Source organism: Macrobrachium rosenbergii, chromosome 42, assembly GCF_040412425.1.
Source record: "Macrobrachium rosenbergii isolate ZJJX-2024 chromosome 42, ASM4041242v1, whole genome shotgun sequence".
NCBI lineage: Eukaryota > Metazoa > Arthropoda > Malacostraca > Decapoda > Palaemonidae > Macrobrachium > Macrobrachium rosenbergii.
This window is the reverse complement of record NC_089782.1, coordinates 35900417-35924445: the sequence shown is the minus strand read 5'-3', so window position 1 is coordinate 35924445 and position 24029 is coordinate 35900417. Positions and strand designations below refer to the sequence as shown.

The window sequence follows — 24029 nt, the reverse complement described above, 5'->3', positions numbered from 1 at the left end:
TGACACTCTCTCGCATGGTAATAATATTAAACAAATATGATTAGATTACAATATGAACAAGATGAAACAGAAATGATCTCTTATAGCAGTAAAAAAAAAGAAAAAGATAAACATTTACCACGTGATGTGGGTCGCGCAGCAGAAGACACTTCAAACTGGCAGCATAATGGTCAACAAACGCTTGTACGTCCTTCTGCAAGTCTCCTGGTTTTGAGACTAGCCTGAAAGCATTAAGGTATCCGAAAGGTAAATGGTTTAAATTTATCAACAATAAAAGAATAAAATGTTCTTAACACTAGTCAACTCATGTTACTTTAATGGGTAATTTCAATTTAGACTGAGTTTGTTTTCCAAAAACAAGAATACGTTTTATATGCAAATTGTCTTATATATATATATATATATATATATATATATATATATATATATATATATATATATATATATATATATATATATATATATATATATATATATATATATATACCTGTTTATTTAAGGAAAAAAATAATCAAACTTCAAACTTGCAAGCAAGCTGCAACAGACAGGGAGCAGTCATGAATACTGAAGAAGAAGAAGAAGAAGAAGAAGAAGAAGAAGAAGAAGAAGAAGAAGAAGAAGAAGAAGAAGAAGAAGAAAAAGAAGAAGAAGAAGAAGAAGAAGAAGCACTGCGAGAACTGCAGGATCGAAACAAAAAATTACTCACTTCAAACCTTCCGTCTTATCACTAATTTGCTTCAGGAGACCCCTTCCGACCAGGTCCTTCTCCCACTTCTCAGTGAGGTCTTGTCTCTCGATGGGCGTCAGGTCAGTCAGGTAGACAAGGCAGGCTGCTTTTAAAAGGGCCTGGCCCGTGACTTGCTCTAAGAGCAGTTGCTGCTTTTGAATGGCCTCCTGCCATCTGCAAAAAAGGAAGCTCTTCTCGTGATCATGGCAGGCGAAGGACTGAGTACATCTGTTGTACTAGGTCATAGTATGGCATGTCTAAAGAATTAGTATCTGTTATGTTAAGGTATATCTATGGAACAATGCAGAACTGTCGTATAATCAAGACACCATATGAATAGGGTTCATTTTCTGAATAATAACAATAATAATAATCAGGCAAAACAGGTACGACCCACCCACCTCTCAGCATGGGGTCTGAGCTCGTTGATGACAGCCAAAACCCTCTCGAGTTCCTCCTCGACGTCCATCTTGCGCCCCTTCAGAGATATCATCTTGCCCTCCTCCTTCTTCGTCGTGGCGTTGAGGTTCGTGATGTCCTCCTTCAGGCCGCGGATGAGGCGCTCCTTGGTCGCTATCTCCACCTGAAGCTGCGGGAGGTGGGAGAGGAAATTGTGGGATTATTGTTAATTCATTTTTTCAGGTTTTGTCACTAAATGAAGTAATGGTAATACTATTGAGGATAAAGGATAAAGATTGATAATTTTCAGTATTACTCTTAGAAAAAAGTTTGACTTATCTGTACACTGTAGTAGTGAACTCTTTCTTGTGAAATACTATTAAGATTAAATGAGCACTGCACTTGTGGCAGAAGTGATTGCAATGTACTGATTAAACAAGAAATTATAGCTTACTCCTACAACAAAAGTGTATGCCAGTTAAAGTTCTTACAGAGATGTTTATGCACTTTACACATTTCACATCTGTAATTACATTGTACTTCTTAAAGAACCATATGTGCTCTGTACTAATGCTAAAACTGAAAGTGAAGCTTCTGATGGAATATAAGTGTACTGCATCCCTGAGAGAAAAGTATAGATTGGACAGAGTTTTGACAGAACAGTATAGAATGACAGAGCTGCAAGTGCAGTGTAGTTTCTGATCACAGAACTGTAACTGTATTGCAATACCGATAGAAAAGTAGAAAATAAAAAACTGAAGACAGCTAAGTAATCCCCTCACCTGTTTGCTGCTGTCCTTCAGAGCCTCGACTCTAGCCTGGCGGGGCTGGATGTCCTCATGGTGACGATGCCAGTAGAAGATCAGGGTGCGCATGTAAGTTAGCAGGACCCCTCCGATGTCACTAACTCTAGCCATGTGGTCGTTGGTCATCTTGATTTGCTGTTGGGATATTCATTAAAAAAAATTATTCTACATTGTTAAATCACACCTGTTGTATTGTCAATGACCTTATTGTACTGTATAATAAAAATGTTAAATTGCTGTAGACGAAAAAGGAACCCTTGGCTCTCTTTCTGGAGAATTTTTCTGTGTCTTTCCTCTGAAGATGTATAAGTGTTGAACGATTAGCTTTCCAAGTTCCTAATTTTTTAGGCTTTCAGTGAATTCAGAAGCGTACCGTAAATTATTAAAAAAATAAGTAACTGACATAGAATCTATCTTAGATAAATTGGATTTTCATACCAAATTACAACAGACATCTCTACTCTTCACAAGAGATTACATCTAGCTTGGAAACACTTCATCAAAATTCTTTACACTGAAGATATTTCACTGTAATGTATTGGGATTTCACACTCACACAGACTGGAAAACAAGTCATCCAGATACTAGTCTTGATGATTTCAATGAGACCAATGAATTATTCACCTAATCAATCATTAAAAAGCAACCTACAGGAACTGAGCTTAGATGGTGCTCAGAGAATCTCAGGAGCTAATAAGTAAAGCATCAACTAGACTTAACCAATTCTTCGAGGACTTGCACGTTTACTTGTTAACTAAACTGACATTAACACTAGCCTTAACCATATCTGTCAGTGGGAGTGGAGTGACTGTCTCTGGTCTCCCATTCTCATATTCTAGCCCTCACAAGGGTCCTAGAACAATTCCTTTCTCAATTCTGTTAAAATGGCCAGTATATATACAGGCGAGCCCCGCTTATTCATGGTTCAGCATTCGCAAATTTTTCTGTGGAAAATATATCCACATTATTTGCAAAAAGTTCGCCTATTCGTGGATTTTTTCATGGAGCAATTACTTTATTTTCATATTATTTTTGTGGCTAAATGTTTTAGGATGAAAGTTTAAGGTAAATTTGGTGTTTGAACTATTAAAATAGGCAGTTATAAGCATTTTACAGGGGGTCTTTGGTGTTTGAACTATTAAAATAGGCAGTTATAAGTATTTTTAAAGGGGGTTTTGGTATTCGCGGGCAGGTGTGGTACGCAAACCCCGTGAATACCATGGGACAACTGTAACACCAACCTCCAGCTTCTCGTTGAGGGTACTGATCTGAGTGGCGTTGAGTCCCGGCACACACACGGCCGCCAGTTTCTTGCAGAAGGTATTGTCGTGCGTGGCGTGTTTCACAGCCTTCATGGACATGTCCGTGGCCCCCAGCAGGAAGACAGCGCACTCGAACAGCACCTGGATGGCCGAGAGAGGCGCTCGGGACCTGGAACCACGAAAACGCATGAATTATAGGATATATTTCCTTCCGTTTTTACTCTAACGTCTTCACTGTCTCCAGCATTCTTAGATTTTAACTATTTAATGCTTACTTTAATCTTGGCTTTTAAATATCTTTTTGTCAGTATCATAAGGAAATGTTTGTGTTTTGTGTAGATGGAAGTACTGTGAAGATGGAGTAAATGTAAGATGATGAATACCAAAAATGAAAAGCTAAGTAATTTTTGTTAATTTTGTTGTTAAAAGAAGCTGGCCTTAGGCCAGCACGGACTCTTGCTTGTAAATTTAACGCTTTACTTTAATTTTTCATACAAACTTGAACTGTATTTACCTGATACTTTAATGTATAACTGAAGATCTACATGAAAAGTAAATTCAAAGAACGCAATGTTGATATAGCATGAATTTATAACAAAAAGATGGACTCTTTGTAAATATGACAAATTTTGGAAAAGTCGAAATAAAACAAAATAAGCAATGGACGACAGTAAACAAAGAAAAAAAGATGAAAATAAGAAATGTTGAGTTACACTCCAATACTGAACAACTATGAAAAATGCATTAATTCTTTTTCCACATACGGCCTAATTATGTTCTATGGAAACTTTAATTACAAGTAAATACGTTTGAACAACGTACCTTATGACCATTCACTCATTTTGTATAATAATAATAATAATAATAATAATAATAATAATAATAATAATAATAATAATAATAATAATAATAAATCAAAAGAATGCCACAAGAAATATATTGAAATGATTAGGATTTTAATGAATGAAATTCATATAAAGGATGAATATTTGTGTTGTTGGTTTACTGATACTGTCAGAAGAAAAAATGTATATAGAAAAAGGGGTCTTATACACAACTGTTTAGTATTTTAGCTACTTTATCAAAATTTTCATTTTTAGTCTATTTACAGCAAGAATTTTTTACCATTAACCGTATCATCATTTATATTAGCATAAATCTTACACATCATCAGTCTTGAGTGACGGTTCTTAAGCTCATGGCATTACACGAAGCTGTAAAAAGGGTAAATAATTAATATTTAGTATTCATATGCATAACGGAAATTAGTATTCATGCCTTGTTAGTAGATGATATTTATATACACATAAGGTATACAAACATCATCTACATATTCTTTTTGTGCAGTTTTAATATTCATTCAGGGAACGTGGCCTGAAATTTAGCAGTTTGTTAAAACTGGAATGGGAATCAGATGAAAGCGTAAGTTAAATGATAATCAGAATGTCATTCACAATATATGTACATAATCTGGATGATGGAAAATTTTTTCGAAAATCTAAACTTTTCATATAGACTTTTGGGTCGCGGAATACATTCGTCCATTCCAACTTCGTTTTCAAACTTGCATGCGTCATGGAATCAGAACAATTTAGAATCAATTACGTGCAAAAGGTGCCATGTATAGTTTATCAAATGGATGCGTGCGTGATCATTTAGATATCGAAGAACCCTTTTGCAATTACCATCGGATATATAAGTAAAAAATCATTTTTTTCTTCTTTCTTCTTTCGCTCTTTTCTTTTAGTAGGGCTTGTTTAAAAAAAATTCCCTTTAAAATAAATACCAATTTACATAGACTAGAAAAGTCTGTTTTCAAAAAGGTATTGGAGAGAGAGGGAGAGAGATAGAGAGAGAGAGATTTTTTCTTCGTTTTTTTTTTTTTTAGTAAGATTTGTTTTTATAAAATCCCTTTAAAATGAATCCCAATTTACAGAGATTAGAAAAGCATAATTCTGATTCTTAGCCCTAACAGAAAATAAAAAAATCCATTAAAAAAATCAGAAGTATAATTCGGATTCTTAGCCCGGACAGAAAATAAAAAAAAAAATCCGTAAGAATATATATAATTCTGATTCTTAGCCCTACCAGAAAATTTTAAAAATCCATAAAAAATAAGTAAAATTCTGATTCTTAGCCCTAACTGAAAATGAAAAAAAATCCATAAAAATATAAAAAGTACAATCCTGATTCTTAGGCCTAACTGAAAAAAAAATCCGTTAAAACAATAAGAAGTATAATTCTGATTCTTAGCCCTAACAGAAAATAAAAAAAATCCATAAAAAAACAAGAAGTATAATCATTCTGATTCTTAGCCCTAACAGAAAGTAAAAAATCCATAAAAAAATAAGAAGTATAATTCTGATCCTTAGCCCTAACAGAAAATTAAAAAATCCATAAAAAAATAAGAAGTATTATTCTGATTCTTAGCCCTAACAGAAAATTTTAAAAATCCATAAAAAAACAAGAAGTATAATTCTGATTCTTAGCCCTAACAGAAAATAAACAAAGCCAGAAAAAATAATTATAATTCTGATTCTTAGCCTTAACATAGAATGAAAAAAAAAATCCATGAAAAAATAAGTAAAATTCTGATTCTTAGCCCTAACAGAAAATAAAAAATCCATAAAAAGTAAGTATAGTTCTGATCCTTAGCCCTAACAGAAAATTTTAAAAATCTATAAAAAAATAAGAAGTATAATTCTGATTCTTAGCCCTAACAGAAAATAAAAAATCTGTAAAATGATAACAAACATAATTACGACTCTTAGCCCTCCCAAAAAATAACAAAATCCTAAAAATCCCAGCAATATTTTTATTCATGCTACAAAGAGTGGGGTGGGGCATTCCTTCGTGGTACATGCTGTAGTCACGATCTCAAAACACACAAAAACAACACAAATAAAGTCAAAATCCAACCAAGAAAACAATGCTGGAAAAAAAAAGAGAAATTGAAATGATATTTCCTCCATGCAAGTTCAGACGGACACAACACAATGCTGACATCGACAAACGAAAAGGACGGGACAAGTTTTGGACGCAAACCAGAACGTGGTCGGAACAGAGACAGAATAATAAAACAAACGTGTTTCTATCGTGTTTGAGAGAGAGAGAGAGAGAGAGAGAGAGAGAGAGAGAGAGAGAGAGAGAGAGAGAGAGAGAGAATAGAAAAAAACTGTTTCTATCAAGGTTGTGAGAAAGAGAGGAAAAAGGAGAGAGAGAGAGAGAGAGAGAGAGAGAGAGAGAGAGAGAGAGATAAAAATGTGTTTCTATCATGTTTGTAAGAGAGAGAGAGAGAGAGAGAGAGAGAGAGAGAGAGAGAGAGAGAGAGAGATAAAAAAAATGTGTTTCTATCATGTTTGTAAGAGAGAGAGAGAGAGAGAGAGAGAGAGAGAGAGAGAGAGAGAGAGAGAGAGAGAGAGAGAGACATAAAAACGTGTTTCTATCATGGTTGTGCGAGAGAGAGAGAGAGAGAGAGACAGAGAGAGACGTAAAAACGTGTTTCTATCATGGTTGTGCGAGAGAGAGAAGAAAAAGAGGAGAGAGAGAGAGAGAGAGAGAGAGAGAGAGAGAGAGAGAGAGAGAGAGAGAGAGAGAACTTTCTATCACGGTTGCTTGTAAGAGAGAGAGAGAGAGAGAGAGAGATTAAAAGTGTTTCTATCATGGCTGAGAGAGAGAGAGAGAGAGAGAGAGAGAGAGAGAGAGAGAGAGAGAGAGAGAACTTTCTATCACGGTTGCTTGTAAGAGAGAAAGAGAGAGAGAGAGATTAAAAAGTGTTTCTATCATGGCTGAGAGAGAGAGAGAGAGAGAGAGAGAGAGAGAGAGAGAGAGAGAGAGAGAGAGAGAGAGAGCGAGAGAGAAGGATCTGAATCGAAAACTGCCAGTGTGTGTGAGAGAGAGGAAGGAAGGCCACAACGAACCACCCGGACTGACATTCGGAACACTTTAGTCTTCCGAAGATCAGGAACGCCTATGCCTGGTATGCGCTCTCTGCAATAAAATGGCATCAGAACGGTTATGCCTAATGCGTTAAGTGCTCACTTGGATTTAGAGTATACAGATATATATATAAATATTTTGTTGATTAGTAGGATAGGTTTGATAGACTTATGAGAAACTGAAGAAAAATCAATTTTTTTCAGTACATAATATTTTTGTTACATTTGAGACTAGAAATAAAGTGATTGGGATACATACATACGTATGTATATATATATATATATATATATATATATATATATATATATATATATATATATATATATATATATACATATATATAAAATTTCAAACACACCATATTGAGGAAAATATATTGAGAAAAGGGATCATTTTGCCTACACGTATTTCAGAACATCAAAAAGCATTCGAGATCATCTATCACTGGCAGAGAAATCTGCGTATTTACTCTTCTTGACAGTGGTTAAAAGAGTTCATCACTAACCAAATTAATGTTATTATTCATGAAATGAACAGACACTTGGACCAGAAGCCTTGGGATCAAACTATTCTGAGTATCGGCCTGATAGCCGATATTACGTTCTCACACAGCAACATTGAAATTGTATGTCTAGATTGTGCAAACCTGAGTATATAATATACAGTTATATTTTACTTAAAAATCATTTTACCTCTCACACTCTTGTTAAATCGGCTACTGTTAGAAACAAATTTTGTGGAAGAAATTTAAAAAATTAAATCAGGGTATTAGTAGATGTTCCAGTGTTGATATCATTTTACCAGTAAAGGCTGTTCTGATACAGGCTGAAGAATCTCCTAAACTAAAATTTTGATGGAATATCTTACTAATTAGTAAACTGTTTTCATACTGAATACAATTTTCTGTGCTTTTTAACATGGATTCATTTGTAATAAAGCATAACATTGGAATACTCTTTCAGACTTACATTGTAATTCAAGTAGTTCTAAATTATAACTCTGGAATACTCTCTAGACTTGCATTGTAACTCAAGTGGTTCTATTCTGACTTAATGCTAATGCTCCAAGATTATATTACTGCTGATGGCAAAACAACTTCTACTAGTGATGGTTCAGACTTACAAGAGTTTCCTGATCCTCTGCATATCCAGCTGCGAGAGCTCGGCAGTGATTTCCACCAAGGGAGCTTTGGTCTCCTCGATATACTCGGCCACTTCGCCGCGAAGCTCTTCGTAGGACCTCTCGACAGTGGCCACCTCCCCTCTGAGCTCGCACACTGTGTTTTCCAGGTCGACGATGCTAGCTTCCTCTGCGGCAGAGAGAGAGATGGATGTTTGTTAACTTATTGCAAGGGTGTCCGGAACTGCACGCTTGCTTGCTCGCTAGCTCTTGGGTAGAGCAGAGAAGAACCAGTCACCAGGCTAGGTGAAGAAGAAGGGATGCTAGCCCAAAGTACAATATAAGACGGGATACGTGATGCTGGCAAAGGAGTTTTTAATGGGCACTTAAACAGCTTGGGAAAAAACATTATTCTCAGACTTGTGTTCAACACAGAATGGAGGCCCTATGTGGGAGTAATAGGTTGGTTCGAGTTTAAACATTATAGTACCATTATCACACTGAATTATCACAGATTTTTTTATTCATATAGGACCTACATTGGTACTACAGTTGACGCCCGGGTATTCACGAGGATGCGTACCCCTACCCCCGCGAATAGCTCAAATCCACAAATACTTAAAACCCCTCTGAAAATGCTTATAACTGCCTATTTCGATAGCTCACAACACCAAAAACCCCTATAAAATGCTTATAACTGAATGATTTAATAGTTTTATCACAAAAAGTGATTTTACTAACGAAAATGATATTATGAAAATACAGCATTTTCTGTGAATATTTCTCTATGAAAAATACCGTGAAGAGCGAGTTTTCCGCTAATGACGTGTATACATGTTCCACAGAATTTCATTCGCCTGGCCATTACTTACTCTCCTCCAGCTTCTCAGAAATGTCCTTGATGTTGACCTCGGCCTCAGATATGGAAGTCTCGAGGCCTGAGTGCGTCTCCCTGAGACTTCTGACGTGATTCTCCAAGTCTGCGACTCTGCTCACTGCCTTTTCCAAGTCGCTCAGCTGCCAGAGAAAATGGGAATTGAAAGGAAATTAAGAGTAAAGGAAGTTTTAAAGGTGTAACACGAGGATAACCTCACAGCCGCACTATGTTAAAAGAGGGTGGAAAGTAAGATGGAAGAAAAGAAGATATGAACAAAGGTATACCAATAGGAATGAATGGGGTTGCAGCTGGGGGCCGAAGGGACGCTGCAAAGAACCTTAAGTAATGCCTACAGTGCACCGCGTGAGGTGCACTGATGGCACTGGCCACCTACGGGGCAGAGAAAACGGGAGAAACTTGTTGATTTTCTAAGACAGATTACTTGTGTGATTAAGAAGGGATAAGGATCAATGATGTAATTAACGAGAAGGGGGTTACTTGTGTAATTAAGAAAGGATAGGAATTACTGATGTAATTAACGAGAGGGGGATTACTTGTGTAATTAAGAATCCCTATCCATTCCTCATCCCAAAAGTAGTCTACTCTCTCGTTAATGATATCAGTAATCCCTATCCCATCGTAATCCCAAAAATAATCCCCCATCTCTCATAAATGACATCATTAATCCCCCTTTCCCTTCTTGATCATCTTAATGATGTCCTCCCGCTCCAGCCCAGTCCTTACAGCGGACATCGCCTGGTCCTTCCTCCTGGACAGGAGCCTCCCGAAGACATCAATCAGCTCGGCCATCGAAGTCACAGGAGGCATCCTGTTGAACCTCGGCGGGATGGACGTCATCCCTCTGGTGATGTCAGGAGAAGACATCCTCTTCTTCCTTCGGGACTCCGAAGAGTCTTCGGTGCAGTAGGACAGGTGGAGCTGGGCGACGAAATCCGCGATTTCCTCCCGAGTCCTCAGGGATTCGTTTTTGATGGCGTCGACCTGGGCGGTGGGATTAGTTTGGGTGAGGTTTTCATTATGGATGAATTTGTAAAATTAATTAGAAAAATAAGGATTATAGTAAGTATGTGTGCTGAATGTTCGTACTGTTTATGACTTTGGGCGTTTATGAAATTCTCAATTCTCTCTCTCTCTCTCTCTCTCTCTCTCTCTCTCTCTCTCTCTCTCTCTCTCTCTCTCTCTCTCTCTCTCTCAATTTAGGAAAAGACATCTAACTTCAAATCTTTTAGAGTTCAATAAATAAATGAATAAATAACAAATTTAGTAGTACACATGTTTATTGAATATTAATACTATATTTGAGCTGTGGGCACTGACTAAAAACAAATAGATAAATATATGAAAAAAAATTTATCATGTACGTGTATTGAATTTTATACTATTTATGAGTTGTGGGCATTAATATAAAAAAGTCTCTCTCTCTCTCTCTCTCTCTCTCTCTCTCTCTCTCTCTCTCTCTCTCTCTCTCTCTCTCTCTCTTCCTTCCTTAAGAAAAGAGATATTTGCCTTAAAATCTCTCAATTAACAAAAACAAATACAATCTTGCAATTAACAAAAGCAAATAAAAATCTTGCAATTAACAAAAGCAAATAAAAATCTTGCAAATATTAACAAAAGCAAATAAAAATCTTGCTATTAACAAAAGCAAATAAAAATCTTGAATTTCACAAAAGCAAATAAAAATCTTGCAATGAACAAAAGCAAATCAAGATCTTGCAATTCACAAAAGTAAAAATGAAAGCATAAAAAACAGAAGTTGTCCCTCAGACCTCATCTCACCTGAGCGATCCTGTCCTTGACGAAGGCGTAATGCTGTTCGGGCGTCTGGGCGGGCAAACACACGACGCGCCCGTGACCTGACACTGACCTGAGTTCGAAGGTCAAGGGCCAGATCTCCTCTTTGCAGCCGCTCACTACGATTATCCTGAAGATTTTCATCTTTTTATTCATTTATTTTGCTAAAAAGTTATTTCATTAATTGAATCGTAATAACTATATAATGTCTTTTCGAGATCGATACATCATGTTACGGTCACCGATGGAAAATTGAATGCCGGTTTCAACTCTGAATAGGGTTCGTCTTCTGAATAATAATAATAATAATAATAATAATAATAATAATAATAATAATAATAATAATAATAATAATAATTTGTTATATTCTTTTTATTATACCATATTACAGAAAATAATTACGAACAATCGTTCTGAAAAAATGTCAAGTTTTAAAGCCATTTCTCTAACGTACCTTTCCTTAGCGGTTGCGTCTCTTGTAGCATTCAGCACTGCCCTGCAGACGTCTGGAAAAAAGGGACGACTGTCTCATTCAAGGTAATTCTTGCTAAAGAGTGAAGGCGGCATAATTATTACTGTTTATTATAAATATATATCTATATAGTCTATTACGTGTGTTTATAATCACACTTTACCATGCGGAAAATGTGGTAAAGTGATTTATATTATATATATATATATATATATATATATATATATATATATATATATATATATATATATATATATATATATATATATATATATATATATATATAATATTATATAGAAAACGCGTATCTTGCTGGGTGGGTAGACGTATGCATGCAAGTGCTTTTGTGATCAATTTGTACATTTAGAGCAAACAACACAATATAGCGACACGTCCATTAAACATGTACTCATTTTTCTTACCCTGATCACGTATAAGGGATGCTGGAATCAAAACCAAAGCTGGTACATCGTCCGACTCCATTTGAACGGCAGAGCTAGACTCAAATACTTTCGGCTCCCGCGCAGGCGCGTCTAGCAGTGACGTCACTTCGCTGGCCGAGTCACAGGCCTTCAGCGTCGTACCTGAATTTCAACAATTGTTATGCTTCGATTATCAGTTGTCAAATCCTTTCGTTTTACTGACTGCCGCGAGCTAAGCTATTAAATAAATATCTTTGTTCTGTAATTTCAAAGGTGCCTTTGATGCTAAAATATCGATTTTAAAACAATTACGTTTGTATGTATTTAATGTTTTTGCAAACTTCATAGAAAATATTTTAATAAATGAAAGACAACTGTTTTTGATAAAGATATTTCACAGTGTATTTTTTATTTTTGGATTATGGTATCCTACTGATGTAATTGAAAAAGCTATTAATTAATATACTGTATTTTTATCATGTTTATGAACCTAATGCTTCATCAATGATCAAATCTACCTGCCATGAATGTTATTTGCATGATTTTATTCGTGTAAAAAACACAGCCGGTTAATTAAGGTAAATATATATAGTCATAACTTATTCATCTCTCTCTCTCTCTCTCTCTCTCTCTCTCTCTCTCTCTCTGTCACACACACACACAAATATATACATAATACACTATCTGTATACATACATATATATACATATAAATAAATATATATATATATATATATATATATATATGTGTGTGTGTGTGTACTTTAAGTCTCTCTCTCTCTCTCTCTCTCTCTCTCTCTCTCTCTCTCTCTCTCTCTCTCTCAGCAACACTTACCCGTGTAATCAGCAGCGAGAGACAGCGTGACATCCTTGTCCCTCGTGAGAGGTCCCACGAGAAGGAGGAAGGGAACCGTTTGAGTCCCCAGGGGCGCGACGAGAGAGCGGAGGGCGTCCACGACGACTGCGATTCCCATTCCAATTCCCGCGTGCCCTTTGGAGGTGTCGGTGACGCCCCCCGCCTTCAGACGCTGCTCGGAAATATAGAAGACGCAACGATTATAGAAAATTAATTGATACGGAACCGTATAATTCTGGTACATCGAATTAAAAGGATTTACTTAGCTGCATGAAATGGCATAGTTATTTGTGATTGCATGGCGTTTTATAGTTATATGCAATTGCATGGAGTTTCATAGTTATATGCAATTACGTGGGATAATGAGACTCTATGTAATCATTATTTGTAATAATGCAGAACACTAAAGAGTGGGGGTTATACGCACTTAAGTGGAACACAGAAGAATTAAGTATTTATTTGCAGCTATGTACAGCTCTAACGAATTATATAGATACAATATTCATACTATGAAACTATACATTCACATGGGTATATCTAGAGTGAAACAGGTGTACATGGTTCCAGTATAATAAGTAAACCGTGAACAGCCAAAGACTTAGTAATCATATAGAATTATATGATATTGTATACAACATATCGCTTAAAGCGTAAATAGTAATCTAAGCTCTCAGAAATTATACAGGGTAGCCTATGTTCCAAAGTACTCATAGATTTTTTTCTATCTATCGTTAAAAAAATTGGGTTTATCTGTTTGTCCGATGTGCTTCTGAAAGACATGCAACAAAGCATTTATTAAATTTGTTCTTAGTTTGAATATATTACGAATAAAATATTTTTCCTCTTTTTACGATGCCAAACGCAAAAAAATTTAAAAACTGCATAAATAATTATTTAAAATATTTCTATATTCTTTTTAGCAAGAAATGATTAACTAGAAGGTTAAGCTGAGGTAACAAAAGATAATTAAAAAACATTGTCCAAAGGAAAATATATAAAACACGCCAAAGGGAAGCGACTTTCAGATAATACTGAGGCGATTCTTATCCGGAAGAAAGAAAATAACTTCAGGAGCTAAAAAAAATTATTGCTATAGTCAGTTCACAGTCGAGGTAGAAATCACCTCCATTAAAAAGAAAATAAAATATAAGAAAACAAAAGCGACTTTCAGATAATACTGAGGTGATTCTTAGTCGGAAGAAAGAGAGTTCTTCAGGAGCTAAAAGTATTATTGCTATAGCTAGTTCATTGTCGAGGTAGAAATGACCCCATTAGAAAAAAAATGAAAAATTAAAAAATAAAAACATCAGGAAAGAAAAAATAACTTCAGGAGCTAAAAATATTATAGTGTGTAGTCAGTCCACAGTCGAGGTGGAAATTACGTCCATTAGAAAAACAAATAAAAAAAATCTTCCTCAGCATCGGCCAGAACTAGGAAATCACCAGCCAAGTGAAATATCAGAGCCGGGTAAAATTCTGACTTGAATGTAAATAAAAAAAATATTTTAAAATTAAACAAAATAAATTCATACGAAGAACAGAAATAAAATCACGAAAAGAGACCTCATACAAGGTGACTTTCTCCAGGAGATGACAGGAAGGTCTTAACGACCCTTACCTCCGCGATTTGCTTCGCCGCATCTTCTGCGGTGACGTATTTCGGCAGGAGAGGGGCGTCCTGGCCGTTTTCCAGCCCCGGGGGCCACAGGGGACAGGGGGGTTGGAGGGCACCTCCCCCACAATGTCCATTCCTTCCTCAGCCACGCAGCATTGAATTTCGTGCCATGCTCTGTCTTTGCGCTGAAATGAATTCAAGAATTAATCATAAATAGGAAAATGGAATAATTCATATAATATTAAAAAAATGTATCAATACAGTCATGAATGAATGCAGAATATATCATTAAAATACATTAATGGGTCTGAAAAGAACGTTAAGTATATTTACTGATTTACAGAACGACAGAGAGAAAGAATTGGCAGTGGATCCCCGAACTCATTGGCGAAAGAACAGCAGACGAACGAAAGCAACACAGCAGCACAGCACAGGAAAACTGACTGACCCACCCTCTGGGAATGAAGGCTGTACTCTGCTCACTGACTCACCTTCTGGGAATGAAGGCTGTACTCTGCTCACTGACTCACCTTCTGGGAATGAAGGCTGTACTCTGCTCACTGACTCACCTTCTGGGAATGAAGGCTGTACTCTGCTCACTGACTCACCTTCTGGGAATGAAACTCTGCTCACTGACTCACCTTCTGGGAATGAAGGCTGTACTCTGCTCACTGACTCACCTTCTGGGAATGAAGGGAAACTCTGCTCACTGACTCACCTTCTGGGAATGAAGGCTGTACTTGCTCACTGAACCTTCTGGGAATGAAGGCTGTACTCTGCTCACTGACTCACCTTCTGGGAATGAAAATGTACTCTGCTCACTGACTCACCTTCTGGGAATGAAGGCTGTACTCTGCTCACTGACTCACCTTCTGGGAATGAAGGCTGTACACTGACTCACCTTCTGGGAATGAAAGCTCACTGAACCTTCTGGGAATGAAGGCTGCAGCACCTTCAGGCTGCACTCTGCTCACTGACTCACCTTCTGGGAATGAAGGCTGTACTCTGCTCACTGACTCACTCTGGGAATGAAGGCTGTACTCTGCTCACTGACTCACCTTCTGGGAATACTCTGCTCACTGACTCACCTTCTGGGAATGAAGGCTGTACTCTGCTCACTGACTCACCTTCTGGGAATGAAGGCTGTACTCTGCTCACTGACTCACCTTCTGGGAATGAAGGCTGTACTCTGCTCACTGACTCACCTTCTGGGAATGAAGGCTGTACTCTGCTCACTGACTCACCTTCTGGGAATGAAGGCTGTACTCTGCTCACTGACTCACCTTCTGGGAATGAAGGCTGTACTCTGCTCACTGACTCACCTTCTGGGAATGAAACTCTCACTGACTCACTTCTGGGAATGAAGGCTGTACTCTGCTGACTCACCTTCTGGGAATGAAGGCTGTACTCAACTGACTCACCTTCTGGGAATGAAGGCTGTACTCTGCTCACTGACTCACCTTCTGGGAATGAAGGCTGTACTCTGCTCACTGACTCACCTTCTGGGAATGAAGGCTGTACTCTGCTCACTGACTCACCTTCTGGGAATGAAGGCTGTACAAGAACTCTGCTCACTGACTCACCCCACAAGAACTCTGCTCACTGACTCACCCTCTGGGAATGAAGGCTGTACAAGAACTCTGCTGACTGACTCACCCCTGGGAATGAAGGCTGTGCAAGAACTCTGCTGACTGAATCACCCTCTGGGAATGAAGGCTGTACAAGAACTCTGCTGACTGACTCACCCTCTGGGAATGAAGGCTGTACACTCACCCTCTGGGAATGAACAAGAACTCTGCTGCCTCCTCTGGGAATGAAGGTTGACGCTGCTCTCTGACTCACCCTCTGGGAATGAAGGCTGCACAAGAACTCTGCTGACTGACTCACCCTCTGGGAATGAAGGCTGTGCAAGAACTCTCTGACTGACTCTCCCTCTGGGAATGAAACTCTGCTCTCTGACTCACCCTCTGGGAATGAAGGCTGTGCAAGAACTCTGCTGACTGACTCCCCTCTGGGAATGAAGGAGAACTCTGCTCTCTGACTCACCCTCTGGGAATGAAGGCTGCACAAGAACTCTGCTGACTGACTCACCCTCTGGGAATGAAGGCTGTGCAAGAACTCTGCTGACTGACTCTCCCTCTGGGAATGAAGGTTGTACTCTGCTCTCTGACTCACCCTCTGGGAATGAAGGCTGTGCAAGAACTCTGCTGACTGACTCTCCCTCTGGGAATGAAGGTTGTACTCTGCTCTCTGACTCACCCTCTGGGAATGAAGGCTGCACAAGAACTCTGCTGACTGACTCACCCTCTGGGAATGAAGGCTGTGCAAGAACTCTGCTGACTGACTCACCCTCTGGGAATGAAGGTTGTACTCTGTTTCTCTGACTCACCCTCTGGGAATGAAGGCTGTGCAAGAATTCTGCTGACTGACTCACCCTCTGGGAATGAAGGCTGTGCAAGAACTCTGCTGACTGACTCACCCTCTGGGAATGAAGGCTGTACAAGAACTCCGAAGTGACAGAGTGCAGCCAGATGTTGAGGATGAGAGCACCTGACATCTCAGAGGAGGACACCGCCTGCTGAGAGTGGAAGACCCGCCTGAGGGCGGCTGCAACGTGCCACTTGAGGACTTGTTTATTGGGAGGGATGAAGGGTTCCTTCCTCCGGGAGAAGTTTGCAGAGAGTCTCTGGAAGTAGTTGCATTTATTATTATTATTATTCAGAAGATGAAACCTATTCATACGGAACAAGTCCACCAAAGGGGCCACTGACTTGAAATTTAAGCTTCCAAAGAATATGGTGTTCATTGGGAAGAAGTAAGAGTAGGTAAAGTTAAACACAAAAGGAAGAGATTCCACTTATTAAAAAGAAAAAATAAATTAATTAATAGATCAAAATGTATTAAAATGCAAGGAGAATAGTATTAGGGTAGTAATGCATTGCATCTTCGCTTGAACTTCTGAAGTTCCAGTCGCACGACATTTAGGTTCAGTAATTTCATAATACTTCCTGCTAAGCTACGAGAACTACAGGTATCATCAAAATAGCTCTCCAATGGCACCTACTTTGAATCTTTAGCTTATGATTTTGTAACTGTATACCAAAACATATAGGATATTACACTCTCTAAGTTTACACATAGTGATATTACTGGAAATTTTTTTCAAACAAACAGAAAATCTATTCTAAACAAAAATATAATGAATTTGTAAAATCATAAATTTTGGACTTTGAATTTTGACATAACAGAAGACATCATCATTAAAACTGAATTTGCATTTCATGTGCTAAAGTACAAATATCCTACTGACTGAACAATAGATTTTGAGGGGTGCTAGACTTGGTGAGCAGAGTCACAGAATCCATTTCCAAAATATTCATGCGAAGCTATTGTAACTAACAACTTGCATGGAATGGAATGTAAGATTTAAAATAAAGGCCACGCAATGGGACCTATGATGTCATTCAGCGCTGAAATGGAAACTGACAGTAAAAAGGTTTGAAAGGTGTAACAGGAGGAAAACCTCAAAGCAGTTAGACTACGAAACAATTGTCAGGAGAGGATGGAAAGTCAGATGGAAGGGAGAAAATATGAAAGGAGGCACAGGAAAAGGAATGAAAGGGGTTGCAGCTAGGGACCCGAAGGGACGCTGCAAAGAACCTCAGGTAATGCCTGCAGTGCACAGGGGGCTTACAGCTTGTAGCGCCAGGTAGGCCTAAAGATAACAGGTTAATCTACCTGAGCAACAGCCTCTGTCATCGACACCATCGTGGAAACAACCTGACTCTGGAGAGAGCTTATCGGCGTCAAGGCAGAGGACACGTAGAAGGTGCAAGCGTCCTCGTTGAAGTCCATGTTGTAGATGGACCAGCCGCTGAATTTTTCCACCCCCTCCACGTAGGCCCACTTGTCTCCATAGTAGCTAGCAACGCCTACAATGTCTATGGGCAGAGGACAACTGTGATCAGTTTGAAGCAAAGGGGATTTAGGAGAATCTGGATGCGTCAGCAATGAGGAAACGGTAGTTTCAAATACATACTCCATGTATTTAATACAAATACGTAAATGAAAAATGTATAAATAAAAACAAATACATGAATAAATAAATAAGTTACAGCATCTGTGAGGGTGGGGATGGAAGGATAATGAAAAGGAAATGCATTCCTACATAATATAAACAATAACGAATTACCATGAAAAAAAATTGAACCAAATCTTAATTCTATCTTTTTCCCATTACAATACTAAGAAAGTTCTCTGAATATTTTCCTTACATAATATAAACAATAACGAATTACCATGAAAAAAATTGAACCAAATCTTAATTCTATCTTTTTTCCCATTACAATACTAAGAAAGTTCTCGAATGCAAGAATGAAAATAAACCTCGTACAAAACAGAGTATCAAGATTTCCAGCAGAATCTTAGAAAGTAAACAATATTTTCTTTTCGAAAACAGGTCAAGACAAAAGATACCTACACACGTTGCTCAGGTTCATCCACTTGTTATTGTCTGCGCCGACGTACAAACCCTTATGCATGACTATCCCTTGCAAGAAACTGAACGCCCGGCTGTTCCTCTGCAACAAAGGTCAACAAGAAATGCCAAGAGAGAACATAACAATAACATAGATTTAGGCCAAAGGCCAGGCGCTCGGACCTATGAGGTTATTCAGCGCTGAAACTGACAGTAAGAAGGTTTGAAAGGCGTAACAGGAGGAAAACCTCAAAGCAGTTGCACTATGAAACAGCTGTTAGTAGAAGGTGGAAAGTAAGGTAGAAGAAAGAGAATATGAACGGAGGTACAGAAAAAGGGATGAAAGGGGTTGCAGCTAGGGGCTGAAGGGACGCTGCAAAGACCCTTAGGCAATGCCTACAGTGCACCGCGTGGGGTACACTGACGGCACTAACCCCCTACGGGAAACAATTCACGCTGTGCAAGGAATATGGTCTTATTGTAGATATACCCTTTATTCGACAACATATTTACTGAATTTCATTATATTTCTTTGGCTGGAAATCGAAAACAGGACGGAAAGATGAATTCAAATACAATGAATTATTTTTATTTGAGCTGTAATCGGGGAAAGAATGGGAGTATATAACCAAAAATAATGAATAATAAAGAGAAAATCCTATTGGAAAATTTCCATGGCAGAATAAATATGCACTAACATCAAGCTGAACGGTCAGAATAGACGAGTAGTGTTTCCTCTACTGATACAATTATGGTTAAAAGTAATATAAGACTGATCACTAAACGTAATTCCTATGAAATTTAATAAGCAGAGGCACTGAAGCCAGCCACACACATGAAGCTGACTGACAGATTGATTTTTATCACCCTGACGCCATTGCAAAGTCTACTTACGGGCAGACACCCCAAATCATCCAGCAAGAATATTGTAGGAGCGCTCGGGATGAGCGTGTCAAAGGACTTCCTCGTAACCTGCCTCAGAATCTCATCTTCCAGGTCGCCTGCCGTGGTTGTGCAGGTCACGTCCACTCGGATTTTTCTCTGGAAATGTCAACGGGTCTTGTCAAAATGTTATAAATCTATTATGTATATCTGTTATATAGACCTACAGTAGAATCTTGAATGTATGTGTGTTTGTCAATGTGTCAGTCTTAAGTGATAGCTTTTGTCAGTTATAAGCCTATTATATTAGCAGAATCTTTAAGGCATATGGGTGTTTTTTTTTTCTTGTCTGTGTGTCAATCTTAGCGATAGTTTTGGGATCAAGTTACCTTATGAGAAGGATTATATTGCTCATTACAGTGGTGGGGTTTGGGGTTGGGTTGGTGAGAACTGGTGAAAGTAAGAGACTTTCTCATTTGCTTCAAATTCCCCTAAACAAAAAGGTCTCACTTCCTAGAGCCACTTACTCATTAGAAATGTGACAGATGATGAATAAATATACAAGAATACACCCTGTACATATGTATACATACATTATTATTATTATTATTCAGAAGATGAACCCTATTCATATGGAACAAAGCCCACCACAGGGGCAATTAACTAAAGTCTTTCACTCTTTACCCAGTCGGTGAGAGCAATCAAAGCCTGCAGAGCAGTCGTCGTTTTTCCACTGGCTGGACCTCCAACTATGACCAATGGCCGGTAGATCTGCCAATGAAGATTCTTCAGTTAACAACAGAATGCTTCGAAAACCTTTACAAGAAGAGACTGTATTCCACAAACGTAAGTTAAAGCTTCATGCGACCCTCCACCATAAAAGCTCATTCACATTTCAAAATCTGCCTGTGTTAACGATGTGATGACTTTTTTTCTTTGGCATACATTTAACTGTGCATAACAACTACTATCATAGGATGCATATAAGAAATGAATGAAATAAATTAAGTGTTTTACGGAAGGTAGGGACTAGTGTTTCTCTTGGTAGCAACTGCAAAACGTCCAACTCAAAATAACAAATGAAAATTTAAGAATGAGGTTTTCAGTGGCTACAGATCATGTCGTTGGACAGAATCTGATGTTTTGCTGCTTTCAGTGACAACTTTCTCAATTTACCACATGTTAAAGACAAAATTACCAGCTTTAAATACCAAAGAAAGATTACTCTTCACGTCTTCCAAGATAACCTGCGACAAAAGACCTCATAACTTTCTCATTTTCTCGTATTTGAAGAGACATACCTGACTCATCTTTCCAATGAGCCAACTCAGCCTACGTGCATCTCGCGTCGGGGCGACCTCGTACCCAACCTCTGGCATAACGCTGGCGTCGACTTCGTCTTCGCCGACGAGCAACCAGGGGCTCCAAGAGGAAGACGCGAGGTCCCAGCTTTGGTCGAAGGCAGCGCCGCCACACGAACTCAGACTCTGGACAACTGAGGGTGGAAATGCGCAATCGTTCAGGTTGCACTCTCCGACTGTATTCGTGAATAATTCCATAATATTTCCTTTTGGAAATTAAGTTTATTTATTTTACCTTGGAATCAAATATGCTATTTGGGCATATTTGCTCTCTTATGCAATTTCTATTGAAGTCAATGGCACTGTTCACAGGCACTATCCTTTTATCAAGACTTTGAATCAGTCTGTACAGTACTTCTTTTTCTCTTCAGGCAAGCCTCTCAGGAATAAGGAAAAATGATTCAAGACTAGAATAAGTATATGGAAAGAATCTTCAATCACTTTTCCTTATTCCTGAGAAGCTTGCCAGAAGAGAAAAAGACGAAGTATAGACTAATGCAAAGTGATGATAAAACGATAGTGCCTGCGAACAATGCCATCAACTTCAATAGAAAAATCACATAGTGTAAAGTTTGTAAAATGTACAAACATGACTTAAACCAGCTGAAATTAATATCTAAGCATTCTTTCGTAATAATATTTGAATATGAGAATTCAGTGTTATTATTATTATTACCATTATTCAGAAGATGAACTAGGGTTCATATGGAACAAGCCCACCACAGGGGGCATTGAATTGAAATTCAAGCTTCTAAAGAATACTGCGTTCATTCGAAAGAAATAACACAAGGTAATGGGATACGATATCTTCTTAGTACCATACTGACTCCATCAGTGAATTGTGACCCATAAAACGAACACTTATTTTCCTCTATAGTAACAGAAAGGCGTCTCACCTTCCTTATCACCCGAACTGAGAATTCCATCGCTCCCTAGTTTCTTGAGGGCACCGCCAATCTCTTCCTGAAGTTTCGGCAGTTGCGTAGCGCTCGAGACGGCTCTGCTGACCTGCAGAGCTGCTTGCACGAGCAGCGGGAAGCTGCCGAGCTGGTCGCTTAGTTTCAGCTTCGCTTCCCCAGAGCTGTTTCCCCCCGAAGGACCGTTCTCGCGTTGCTCGTTCACGTCGCTTCGGGAGAGGAAGTTCACTTGCTCCAGCTGAATGTATGAAAACTATCGCTTAGAAAATATGCTTTATTAAATGTATGATAGTTATTGCTTAGAAATATTAAGTTGGGATTGGGAAATAGAATTTAGGCCGAAGGCCAAGCGCTGGGACATATGAGGTCATTCAGCGCTGAAAGGGAAATTGAAAGTAAAAAGGTTTGAAAGGTGTAAAGGAGGAAAACCTCGCAGTTGCACAATGAAGCAATTGTTAGAGAGGGTGGAAAGTCAGATGGAAGAGAGATAATATGAAAGGAGTTACAGTTGAAGGAATGAAAGGGGTTGCAGCTAGGGGCAGAAGGGATGATGCCAAGAACTCTAATTAATGCCTACAGTGCACCATGTGAGGTACATTGACGGAACTACACCCCTTCGGGTATTGCCGTACTAAATGAATAATCATTTTCAGTACTAAAGGAACTTATTACTTCAGTGTCCTTCCCATGGGACCAAGGGCTTCCCCTCCCTGACGAAACGAGTCACACACCAGATACTCACGACATCCACGGCAGAAATGCAGTGCAGTACAGCCCCCGCCTTCAACATCTCCAAAACCGGCTGCAGAAGGCGATGAAGGACGTACTCCCTGATCTTCCCAGGGGACAGGCGCTCGGGGTCCTCCGGAATGGGAGTATTGGGTTTGCTGGCGGTCCTGGGAGTCTGACTTGTGCGGCTCTGTCTTCCCGTCGAGGAGGTGGAGGGCGTCATGGGCACCAGGTCGGAGGAGGGCAGAAGGGCGCTGGATGCCAGGGTGTCAGGACTGAGCTGGACGACGGCTGAGCGACCCAGCACCCACTCGGGGACCTCTTCGGTGCTGCAGACCTGGAGGAAGAGGCGTTCGTGAATAAAAGACATTAATAAATCATGGAAGGAAGGATAGGAATACAGAATTTAGGCCGAAGGCCAAGAAAGCACTGGGACCTACGAGGTCATTCAGTGCTGAAAAGGATACTGAGAGAGAAAGTGAAAAAGGTTCTGAAACAATGTGGATAACAAGATGAATGTTAGGAGAGAGGTGAAGGGAGCAAGATAGAAGAAAGAGAATCCCATTTGAAGGTTGGGAGGTTGAGCCAAAGCAGCTTAGGGTTTGGGGGTGGGGAAAAGAAATGAGCAATTGTAGGATCATTTAAAGGCACTTGTAAATGCAAATTTCAGAATTTTAGCTTGTCCTGTCATAGTTACAATGGTTAAATTTTGCAACTCACTTTGGGGCCTGGGGGATTTCAAACAGAAGCGCCCCTCAGAACGCCAATGCCTACAGTGCAAGTGTGAGGTGCACTGACGACCCTACCCTCCTACGGGAGCAATTACAAACATGAACGGCGCGTCCACAATTTATCTCACAAACAAAACATTACCCAGATCAAAAGAAAATTGAATTATTAATAAAATAAGTAATTCTGGAATAACAGCAACGTCAGTAATCTCACCTCAATGATGAAGGTAACGTTGCCGTTTGGCTGCAGGGTTTTCAAGGATTCCAGGACCATCGTTCCAGGCAGATCCTTCATGCGGAGGAGGCACTCGGAGCTCTCCTTCCCTTCCAGGACCACGAAGCTAAATGAGAGTATGGAAGTAATGAAAGCTTATGAAGCTCAAGCTGTGTTTATTTTAATGAAGCCCCAGAAACCTGTTTCTGGGGGAGCTCGGTTATATCAGACATACAGCCATACAGGAACAAGTTATTCAAGATTACTATAAAATAAAATAACAAATCAATGGAGCTGAATGCTGGGCCACATGAGGGCCTCCAAAAATGAACAAGGGTGATGATGAGACTGATGATGATGATGATGATGATGATCATCATCATCATCATCATCATCATCATCATCATTTG

At 38.9% G+C, this 24029-nt stretch overlaps 1 pseudogene; it reads right to left on the bottom strand.

Moving 5' to 3' along the window:
* LOC136827799 (dynein axonemal heavy chain 10-like) overlaps positions 1-24029 on the bottom strand; it is an 86496-nt pseudogene that overhangs the window by 16914 nt on the left and 45553 nt on the right.